Source organism: Rhipicephalus microplus, chromosome 6, assembly GCF_043290135.1.
Source record: "Rhipicephalus microplus isolate Deutch F79 chromosome 6, USDA_Rmic, whole genome shotgun sequence".
Classification (NCBI taxonomy): Eukaryota; Metazoa; Arthropoda; class Arachnida; order Ixodida; family Ixodidae; genus Rhipicephalus; species Rhipicephalus microplus.
In genome coordinates, this window is record NC_134705.1 from 169820428 (window position 1) to 169831746 (window position 11319).

Sequence of the window (11319 nt, forward strand, 5' to 3'; positions counted from 1 at the left end):
AAGACATAGGCAAATTCAGGGACACTGGCGCAGTGACAACTTTATTACGCACTTCGGGACGGTTAGCTTTTTGAGCTTGTATTATTGCGCAAGCGTCCTCACAAAAGAGCCGCCAATTTAGCCAGCAGGGATGCTTTTAACCACCTAACGCGTATACTATTTAAGTATTCGAGGATGTTTTTTCTCCTTCGTGGTGACGCAATGTGGCTCATTTGAAAACGGTAATATGCTTCATGGTTATGAGTGCTGCGGGCCCAGAAGTATTGGGGTGCCTGCTCACAGGAGCGTTTTAGCTGCGCCACGGAATGATGGAAGTTTCAAACGTGTAGTGTGGTGTGGCAGTGGATACTGCACAGTGTGGACAAAGTTTCACGTGAAAAACCAGCCACCGAAGGTTTCCTGGGCCGAAATTCGGAGGTTTGATGGAACTTCAGGCACATGAGGCGGAACCAGACTCTGGGAACTCGGCTCTAGTTTCGGTTTCAAAGAACACGGAACATGCAAGCTCATAGCGGTGGCCGGGCATCCGATGATGTGGTTCAACAAAGTTAGGTTAATGAGGGTGTTTACATTTCTTGGTTTTCACAAGTATTTATAAATAAAAGAATTTGATTTCATGAGATAAAAAAATCTTTTTATCTTATTTCGTAATAATAAATCAGGTGAAGCGCAAGAAAGATTCACCTTAGTTCGCAGCACTTCCCTGCGCTCCTTCTCGCCAGTCGTTCAGCGATATTACAAGTTGGATCTCGACCAGTTTCTCGATTAGCTGGTGTGACAAATACGTGAAAGATAAGATAGATGGTTGTGGCGTGCAGAGAACGGACGCCGCAGTGAGCCACGTGTAGCAAGTCAACGAAGCATTTGACGAAGATGGCTAAATTGGGCAACACATGTTTTTCGCGGCTGTGTGGTGTGTTAACCAGAGGATTTCCAGTTGCACGAAGGTTTTCAGGTTTCCTAGAGGCAACGGGTGAGTACAAGTATTTGGGCTCATTACTTGAGTGGTATTGATTCTGCATGAATACATTAAGTAAACCTGATTCTCTGAATGCCTTACTGAACTGTCAGTGCCATGTCACAGGAGGAATTGCTCAAGATGGCTGCCAAGCTGCTGTCTGAAAAATGCGTTTAATGAAAGGCTTGCAATCATGTTGCATGGCTCGGCTACATAGTGTTGGCGTCTCTTACGTTTGGCATGCCATTAAAATGACGTGAAGCAATTATAGGCTTGTTTCTGTTCAGAGAAGTCAGTAGCCGTGGTTTGAAACCTTGTAAGTCTTTACTTCCAATACTGTGGCTGAAGTACAGTGGCGGTCAACATGTTGTGGACCATTGGAGCACGTGTCCACGTGAGGTCACTAGATAAAAGAAGTTTCTAAGGTAGCGACACCTTCCCCCTTTGTCCTCACTTATGTCCCTGGAGCGCCCCTAGAAGGTTCAAAGGTTCCATAAAAAAAGCGAATGTTTGTGTTCAATGGCTCCGGTGAATAAATGTAAATGAAACAAAACGGAAGGAAAGTATTCGTAGAAAAAGTCACAGCTTTGCCATAAAGGCAAAACAATGAACGCGATAGCAACATATTGGAAGGTGACGCGCAAAGTGGCAAGCAGATCAAAACGTTTTCCGAGTTTCTCACGCACAAATGACGCACGAAACATACTCACAGGTACAGACGAACGCGAATAAGCATCTCAGTTGTTACTTCGCTGTGTCTGAAAAGTGCGCCTTTTTCACAAACGGTACGTGGCTGTGCAACGATTGCAGTGACCGTGGTGCAGTACGTAACTGCAACATAATTGTTCCTGTGCCCCAACGCCAGCCAAGACGCACGATCCTCCCCACTGGGAGATAAGGGCACGCGAGAGGTCGTCCACCTCCCTCCTCTCTGCGGGCCAAAGTATGCGTGAGAGATGAGAGGCGCCACGCCCTCATTGCGTCATCTTGCTTATAATGCCGAAAACAAGATAGCTCATCCCTCCCCCGAGATGCCCGCCAACAGCGGTAAGTGGTAGACATAAATCGCTTGCCGTTACAATGTTGAAGGAGGTACCTTTGGGTAGCTCAGTGGTTAACGCCTCGCATTCACGACGCAGAGGTCCCACGTTCAGTTCGGAGCACATGAGTTCTTTTTCTTTTTTTTTCTTTCTTGCGTGTTCATATATATAGATGCGTATATATATATATACGGCGCGTGACATCGACGCCGACGCCCACGTCGATGCCGTCGGCGAAATCCAGCCGGAAGTGTCGATATAATCGCTATCGCAATAAATTGATGATTGATTGATATGTGGGGTTTGACGTCCCAAAACCACTATATGATTATGAGAGACGCCGTAGTGGAGGACTCCGGAAATTTAGACCACCTGGGGTTCTTTAACGTGCACCCAAATCTGAGTACACGGGCCTACAACATTTCCGCCTCCATCGGAAATGCAGCCGCCGCAGCCGGGTATCGCAATAAATCACACAAATAAACTCGTTTTGCAGATCCGCGTCGACGCCCATCGACGGAGTTGCATGAAAGCGTTCGCGTGAAATGTTTCAAAGCTCCGCTTCACAGTTTGCTGCATTTCAGATAGGACGAGGTAAGTTAAAGAGAACGAAACCGTTTTCTATTGCATCACTACAACCAAGCATTGTCGAAAAACTCTGATGTTGCATTGAGTCAGCGCCGCGAAACAATCTTGACTTACTTGGCGCCAACTGAAACACTCCTCCTCTTCAGTTTATGTTTTGCCTACAATTTCGTCTTTCGTCACAGCCAGAATCCGCCTGGAGCCATATGCGCAAGCGCACTCGTTTCGAACCATCTGCGTATTATTATATAACCCCACAAGCCATTTGCAAGATCACGAGCAAAGAATGCACCAACTGGAGACGCCGATGGCAGAGAAAGGAAGGAGTAATTGAGAGAGTGAGGAGCATGGCTCGAGAACAATGAGTGACGCTACCTTGGAAACTTGTTTCATCTAGGGACCTTATGGCCACCAGCAGTGCGGCGCCGTTTGACGGCTGCCTGTGAAGCGCAAGGGCGCGCACTGTTTTTTATCTACCAGCCTGCTCAGTCACTGTTTTCAACAGCAGCACGCACCGGAACGACAACAGAAGCGCAAGGGGTCACTCCTGCTGCCGCCACGGATCCACCAAGTTATGAAACCTTGACAGAAAATCACAGAATATTTGCGGAGTGCATGGTGCTGAGTGGGGGTTTGCGTCCGTCCGTCCATTTGTTCTTGGTTCTGTCCGTCGGTGCGTGCGTTCGTACGTCTATCTGTCCATCGGTCCATCCATGCGCCCGTACGTGCATCTAGTGAACACTCCAAGTACCGCGATCTCGCATCTTTTCATCATATATTTAGCATATAGAAATACCGCTATCCAGCGGACATTCCAAGAATAAATGAGAGGTGGAACTCACGCACTTTCTTACGGCCTGCGCTTCTTGTGTACTTCACAACTTTCACCGCCTCTAGTTCATGGCTACATACTAGTTCACTATATTCATGACACTATGGCCCAACCCTAACCATGCTGAAACCAATGATGTTGCACCAAGTGAATTCAACGTGACAATCCTTCCTGTCCAGATATATTGCTTAAATTGCGGCCTTCTCATACAAGTTATTTAGTAAGCATCAAATGTAAGGCAAATTAAATTGGAGAATAAGTCACCAATACTCGTCTCTGTAAGTTGTTTCATCAGAAACAACAATTTCTTTATTTATGATTAACGTGCACGGGTTTCCTCCTCAATTGAAAAGGATGCGCGTGGGACGCTCCTCTATAGTCTTGCCGTGGAGTTCGCTAACCACTACTACTACATACATTGTGGACGCCCGACCCATGGCTTAGAGAACCTCACCCCGAAAGTGTGTAATTTGTATACTGGCAGTGCTCGGTGCGCGCTGCAATCTGCGCTTTATTCCCAGACGTTCCGCTGCGTCGAAAAATGTATGCCGTGTCATTTTTTTTAAATGATCTTTGTGATAAAGTTAGCGAACAGCTTACATTCGAGGAAGACATGCACGCTAGAATTTCTCGCGGTGCTCTGTAAAAATGTCTAGTGGTGTGTCTAGGACTAATAGCCCAGAATGCGGCACGCACCGGGCACTTTCATTACCGAATACGTGTTTTTATCGCGATATCATCGCTAGTATTTCTTAAGCGAATGAAAGAATGACCCTTACACTTCTGGCGTCCTGGTGCGCAAGCTGTTGAAGAAAGTGACCAAGCAGCCTCACACGTAAAAAAGGTCCCACGTCTGCAGTGCATTCTCTCGAGCTTCGCAAGTAGACGTCAGAAGGCGCCGCGGTGCTGGTTGGCACGAGGTCCTGGCAAGACAATGCTGTTGGCATGACGAGAACAAGTGGACTTGCTAAACATTGTTTCTAGCTACGTTCTTTTTTGAAAAATTTCTGATTCCTTCAAGGCTGTCCATTACTGAACTTCCGTCTGATTTCGCGCACAAGGTCTGCAAGAAAATCATTTCCGCCATCACAGCAAACCTGATCAAGTCAAATATGACGGTTTCTACTCGTGATTGTTGACACTTTTTGCTCTGGTTCGGATGTTCTCGGCTCAATGTTTGCTCTTTATGACCATATTGTCACGATGAGTCACAAGTACTGGGGGATTTATTAACCACCGGGTAGCAATCTCTTGGACGATGCGTCAGTCGTGGCTGGCTCTCGAGCAGAGAAAAAAAGCACGCGATCTTATTTTTCCTCCAGATTGAGAGCCGCTCTTGCTGTCGACCCACTACGTGCTGGTGGCATTATCCCCCCTTCCGAAAAGAAAAAAAAAGAAGTCCCAAAAAGAGGAAAGAAAAGTACATAGCATCACCGCGATGCTACTACATAGGCACGGGAAAAAGAAATTGGAAATTCGGATAAAGTGAAAGTAAAAATTGAAGAACGTGCGAATATAAGAAACGTCAATGAACGAGAAAGCAAGTTGACACAAATAAACAAAAAACACAAAGCATTCTGTACGGTAAAGGAAAAGTTACGAGCAACGCGTCATAAATAGTTTCATGCGCAACACATGAACGACGTCCGGCCTCAGTCGTGTCCTGCTCCGTGCATGGGGTGTTGAGTCCGGAACCACTTCGTAATTCACGTCACTGACGCGGCGTAACACTTTATATGGGCCAAAGTACCAGCTCAGTAACTTTTCACTAAGGCCACGGTGGCGGACGGGTGTCCACACCCAAACTTGATCTCCGGGGTTGTAAAACACTTCTCTGTGGCGGGTGTTATAGCGTCGTGCCTCTGCCTGCTGTTGCTGGCCGATGTGCAGTCGCGCGAGTTGCCAGGCTTCCTCAGCACGCTCTGTGAATTCTTCGGCGTAAGTTGCCAACTCGTCTTCGTTTTGACACGGTAGCATAGAGTCTAGCATGGTCTGCACTTCGCGGCGGTAGAGAAGCCGAAATGGCGTGAATCACGTGGTCTCTTGCACGGCGGTATTATACGCGAAGGTCACGTAAGGTAAGATTCGGTCCCATGTTTTGTGCTGTAGGTCGATGTACATTGAGATCATGTCTGCGGGGGTCTTATTCAGTCGCTCGGTAAGTCCGTTGGTTTGCGGGTGGTACGCAGTTGTCCTTCGGTGTCTCGTGTTGCTCAGTTTGAAAACTTCGTCCGTAAGCTGCGCCGTGAATGTCGTCCCTCTGTCCGTTATTACACTGGAAGGAGCACCGTGTCGTAACACTATGTGGCGCATGAAAAATTGTGCTACCTCAGAAGCCGTGGCTCGTGGGATCGCCTGAGTCTCAGCGTAGCGTGTCAAATAGTCGGTCGTGACGATCACCCATTTGTTGCTGTCCACCGACAGGGGAAATGGCCCGAGAATGTCCATGCCGACTTGGTCGAACGGCGTGCAGGGTGCTTCGATGGGCTGAAGCAAACCGGCTGGTTTAACAGATGGTTGCTTTCGGCGCCGGCATTCCCGACAGCTCTTGACGTACTTCTTGATGCTTGCAAAAAGTCCTGGCCAATAGTACCTCTCGCTCACTCTGACAAGTGTCCTTGAGTAGCCCAAATGACCGGGTGTGGGTTCGTCATGGCAAGCGAAGAGGACGTCGTCTCGCATGTTTCGAGGAACCACCAGAAGGTAAGCATGGCTGTTCGAATGAGCGTTCTTCTTGTACAGCACACCGTCTCGCAGGCAGAACGACCTCAATGAGCGGGATAAATGACGTGGTATGATAGCGCCCTGGCCCTCTAAATGATCAATGATTGGACGAATCTCTGCGTCATCTCGCTGTCGTTTGCTCAAGTCTGATGCGCTAACGGCGCCCAGGAAGCCTTCGTCTTCCTCTGCTTCCTGACTGACGACATGAAGGGGTGCGCGTGACAGTGTGTCAGCGTCTTCATGCTTACGGCCGGACTTATGGACGATGGTGACATCAAATTCCTGCACCCTCAAGCTCCACCGTACTAGCCGTCCTGAAGGGTCACGCAAGCTTGCCAACCAACAGAGCGCGTGATGGTCCGTCACTATCTTGAACGGACGACCATAAAGGTACGGGCGAAACTTTGTGATTGCCCACACGACTGCGAGGCACTCTTTCTCCGTAGTGGAATAATTCGCCTCGGCACGGGATAGAGAGCGGCTGGCGTAGGCTATCACCCTTTCGATGTCGTCTTGACGCTGAACGAGCACTGCACCGAGCCCAATGTTACTAGCGTCGGTATGGACCTCCGTGTCAGCATCATCATCGAAATGAGCGAGAACGGGCGCTGATTGCATGCGCTGTCGCAGCTCATCAAAAGCTGCTTGTTGCTCGTTTTCCCAGCCAAACGGCGTGTCGTCCCTTGTGAGACAAGTCAGAGGTTCTGCTATCTGTGAAAAGCTATGAATGAACCGGCGATAGTAGGCGCACAAACCAAGGAAGCGCCGAACGGCTTTCTTATCGACAGGAATTGGTAATTCGGCAACAGCGGCAAGCTTGTCCAGATCGCGCCGGATTCCTTCGGCGCTAACTACATGTCCAAGAAATTTTAGTTCTTTATAGCCGAAGTGGCACTTCTGTGGCTTTAGTGTGAGGTCCGCTGATCGGATAGCCTCCAGCACGCTGCGCAGGCGGTGAAGGTGCTGCTCGAACGTGGTAGAGAAGACCACCACATCATCAAGGTAGACAAGACAAGTCTGCCACTTGAGACCTGTGAGTACAGTGTCCATCATTCGCTGGAAAGTTGCCGGCGCTGAACACAAGCCAGAAAGAGCACTCGAAATTGGTATAGGCCGTCTGGAGTCACGAGGGCTGTTTTCTCACGGTCTCGCTTATCTACCTCGATTTGCCATTACCCGCTTTTGAGAGAAGTGAAATAATGGGCACGACGAAGTCTATTCAGCGAATCGTCGATACGTGGCAGCGGATACACATCCTTTTTAGTCACGTTGTTAAGCCTTTGGTAGTCGACGCAGAAGCGTAGCGACCCGTCCTTCTTTTTGACAAGTACGACTGGAGATGACCACGGGCTATTACATGGTTCAATAACGCTATCGACAAGCATCTCGCTGACTTGCATACGTATCGCTTCACGTTCTTTAGCCGACACGTGGTAGGGGTTCTGGTGTATCGGGCGTGCGTCCTCGTACGTGATGATTCTGTGTTGAGTGATAGACGTCTGGCGGATCTTTGAGCAACTTGCGAAGCAAGACCTGAACTCGAACAAGAGCGCTCGTAGCGCAGTCTAGTTATCGGTGGACAGATCAGGATTGATGTCAATATTATTCATTGACGTGTCGGTGGTATCCACTAGTTCTGACGTGAGACAGTTGGTGACGTTTGCTACTTCGTGGGCAAACGCTATCGAAGTGCCACGGAACAGACGTCGATGCTCGTTGCTGAAGTTGGTTACGAGCAATTCAGATCGGCCATCACGAAGGTGTATTACACTTCTAGCTACACAAATGTCTTGCTGCAGGAGGTGTTCTAAATTTGTCTCGGCCACCACATCGCCATCGCCCAAACCACAGCATGTTACGTCGATTAGAACACTTGCTTGTGGAGGAAGCGTCACGCTCTGTTCAGAAATACGGAGTACGTCGACACGCTTTCCGTCATCCTGCATTTTAATTGCTCGCTGGGCTGAGAACGTGACGCGGCGCTCTTGCAGATCAATGATAGCTCCATTTTCCTGTAGAAAGTCAACTCCCAGGATGACGCCACGGGAACACTCGCGTAGAACGAGGCAGCTTGCTACGAATGTATACCCTTGAATCTGTACTCTAGTTGTGCAGGCACCCAGTGGAGTAATGACGTGGCCACCAGCTGTCCGAATCTGCAAGTTGTGCCACGGCGTGATGACTTTCTTCAGCTGCGTTTTCAGTTTCCCGCTCAGTATGGAATAGTCGGTGCCGGTGTCCACTAACGCATTAACTGCACAACCATCAATTGTCACTGCTATGTCGAGTAAAAGTCGGCCATCTTTTGCAGCAGTATGTGATGTCGGACCGGTTTCTGTACGGTTCTGCGTTAATAAGAGGTCTTCAGCGCTTCGACGTCCAGCGACCCCGCCCCCAGAGGTCGCTTGGGCTAGTTTTCCCGGTGGGGGCTGGGAGATCGTGTGGTAGAATACCGCTGGGGCGTTGATGAAAATCGCCTCGGTGATGGCGAGCGCGACTGGCGCCCGGCAGACGGTGGTGCATGCTGCTGGGCGAGGTAGTTTTCGATATCGCGCGGTCTCTGGCCGTAACGGGGTGGCGGTGAGTACGCAGAGAAGCCGCGAAGCCCAAGACGGCGATATGGGCACTGGCGGTACAAATGATCAGCTTCTACACAGTGAAAGCACAGAGGCCGGCGATCAGGTGTGCGCCAAACATCAGACTTCCGAGGAGACGTGCACCGATCGTCGATGTACTGAACTGGTGGCACCGAACGATGGGCGACAGGAGCGCCAGGGACAAAGGGCAAGGGCGGTGGCGTGTACGTGCCTTCGTAGTACGGTATGTGCTGTGCTGACTGGAGTGCAACAGCAGGAGCAGGATGGATGAGTAATGGTGGCGATGCAGCAGGGCGTTTCAAGGCTTCCGCGTAGATTGTCTCACGGCGGTATTCAGCAGGAGCTGGTGCAGCTGTATCAGGAGGCAAGGTGTTCTGGAGGGCCTGGTGCAGCTCATCCTTGATCACAGTTGCAATTGAGCTAACCGTAGGATGAGGTGTTACACCAGCCTTTTGCAACTCTTCACGTACTATATCACGGATGAGTTCGCGTAGATGGTCGTTGCTGGTTCTAGTGGCGGTGAAAATGTCGGCAGTAGACATGCCACTGAATTGCCTGTCGTACTGGTTGGATCGCTGCTGCAGCATTTTTTCCATTGTCACGGCCTCGGACAAGAACTCCGCGACCGTCTTCGGAGGGCTGCGCACGAGGCCGGCAAAAAGCTGGTCCTTGACACCGCGCATCAAGTGACGCAACTTCTCATTCTTGAATCGGCCCGTCGGAAGAGGCGCGTCAAGTCTTCGACGTACGTGGTCACAGTTTCGTTTGGCAACTGGACGCGGGCCAGAATAGCTCGTTCAGCTCGTTCTTGGTGATCAGCACTGGCATAGGTCTGCAAAAGTCTACGAGAGAATTCGGGCCACGTCGTCAGCTGCTCCTCTCGGTTTTGACACCACGTACGTGCCCCGTCTTCGAGATAGAAATAGACACGACCCAGTTTCGCCGCGTCGTCCCACTGATTCAAGGTGGCTACACGCTCGAAGTCCGCCAACCAGTCCTCAACGTCCTCGTGGTCCGTGCCATGGAACGTCGCCGGTGCCCGTGGGCTTTCCAACATATAGCGGTTCGACGTCGTGCTTCCCGTGGCTGTTGACGAGGTTCGCACCGAAGCGCTGGTCATGTTTGTCGACGTGGTTGGAGCAGTATCGTCGATTTCATTCATCAGGGGATTGCCCCTGATAAATCCGAATCCGCCGAATCAGGGGATTGCCGGAGGCAATTCCCTGATTCGGCGGCTGGTCCGATGCACGAGAGTATTGATTGGCACTGGACTCGTATCACGGCTTCCTGGGGCGGTCTGCAGCATCCGTGAGACTACCCAGCACTTCCACTAGTTTGTCACGATGAGTCACATGTACTGGGGGATTTATTAAACCACCGGGTCGCAATCTCTAGGACGATGCGTCAGTCGTGGCTGGCTCTTGAGCAGAGAAAGAAGCACGCGATATTCTTTTTCCTCCAGATTGAGAGCCGCTCTTGCTGTCGACCCACTACGTTCTGGTGGCAATATGTCAGTTATAAATGAAGGCAGCTTTTAGAGAGGGAAACTTACACACTACGTGTATTTCTCTATTACGCTAAAGAGCTCGTTCCGCAGAAATTTTGGCGTCATTGTCGGCATATTCGCCTGTGAGCGAAAACACTGTTCTATGCGTTACCGGAAAATTGAGAATTGTGGAAATAAAATTGTTAATAAAAATTTCTAGGTGAGCGGGGGAATCATCTTGGGAGCACTGGCGTGGCAAACGGATGTTCTGCCACACATCCACGCATCTTGTAGTAAATACAGTGAAACAAGCCTCATCTGCTTGGAAATGCAGTGTAAGTAACACTCGTGCTTCTGAAACACACGCTTCCTGTACACATTTCACAATATAACATAAAATATTACAGTTGTTATGCATGGTACAAACTCCCATTGCCATCGGGTGTCAGAACATAAGATTATCATATTGACTTCATGGTTTAAAGCCGGTCAGCCCCCACAGTAGGGACACACGCTACAAAACCTGTTCCTTCAAGGCTATATAGTGAGTGCATAGCAAATTCGAAAAGGTGTCATGCACTGAAAGTTTGAAGTACGCACTATTAAAAAGATATCGCTGCCACGCTCAACTCTTAAAGGCGAAGCTTTAGGGTCCCGTAATTTTTTAGAACACGTGAAATACGCAAAGTTCATTGTATTTGTGCCAATCCTGTTTTCTCTTGTTGAGGAATCAGCCAGCGCTTAACTTTCACTTCTTCAAAACACACTACCAAAACAAAAAGGGAGGGATGAACTTTATTATTAACGAAAACAGCAAGTTTACGCAGCCGGGCCTAGGCCTCCCAAAAAGGGACGTCACGAACTTGCCTCGACGCCACCTCAAGGTTAAAAAAATTTACGAATGGCCACGTCGCCCAACCGGCCCAAGGACAAGAGGGCATTCCGCCTACATTCCGCCTACATGCGAGGTGGGAAAGAAGAGCTTCCGGTGAAACCCCTCTCCTATAAGTTTAGCAATTGTTTCCTCTGTTGGATGACCAAACCAGTGACATCAATAAGGATATATTCTGTTCGGGATTGATTTCTGGTTTGATACC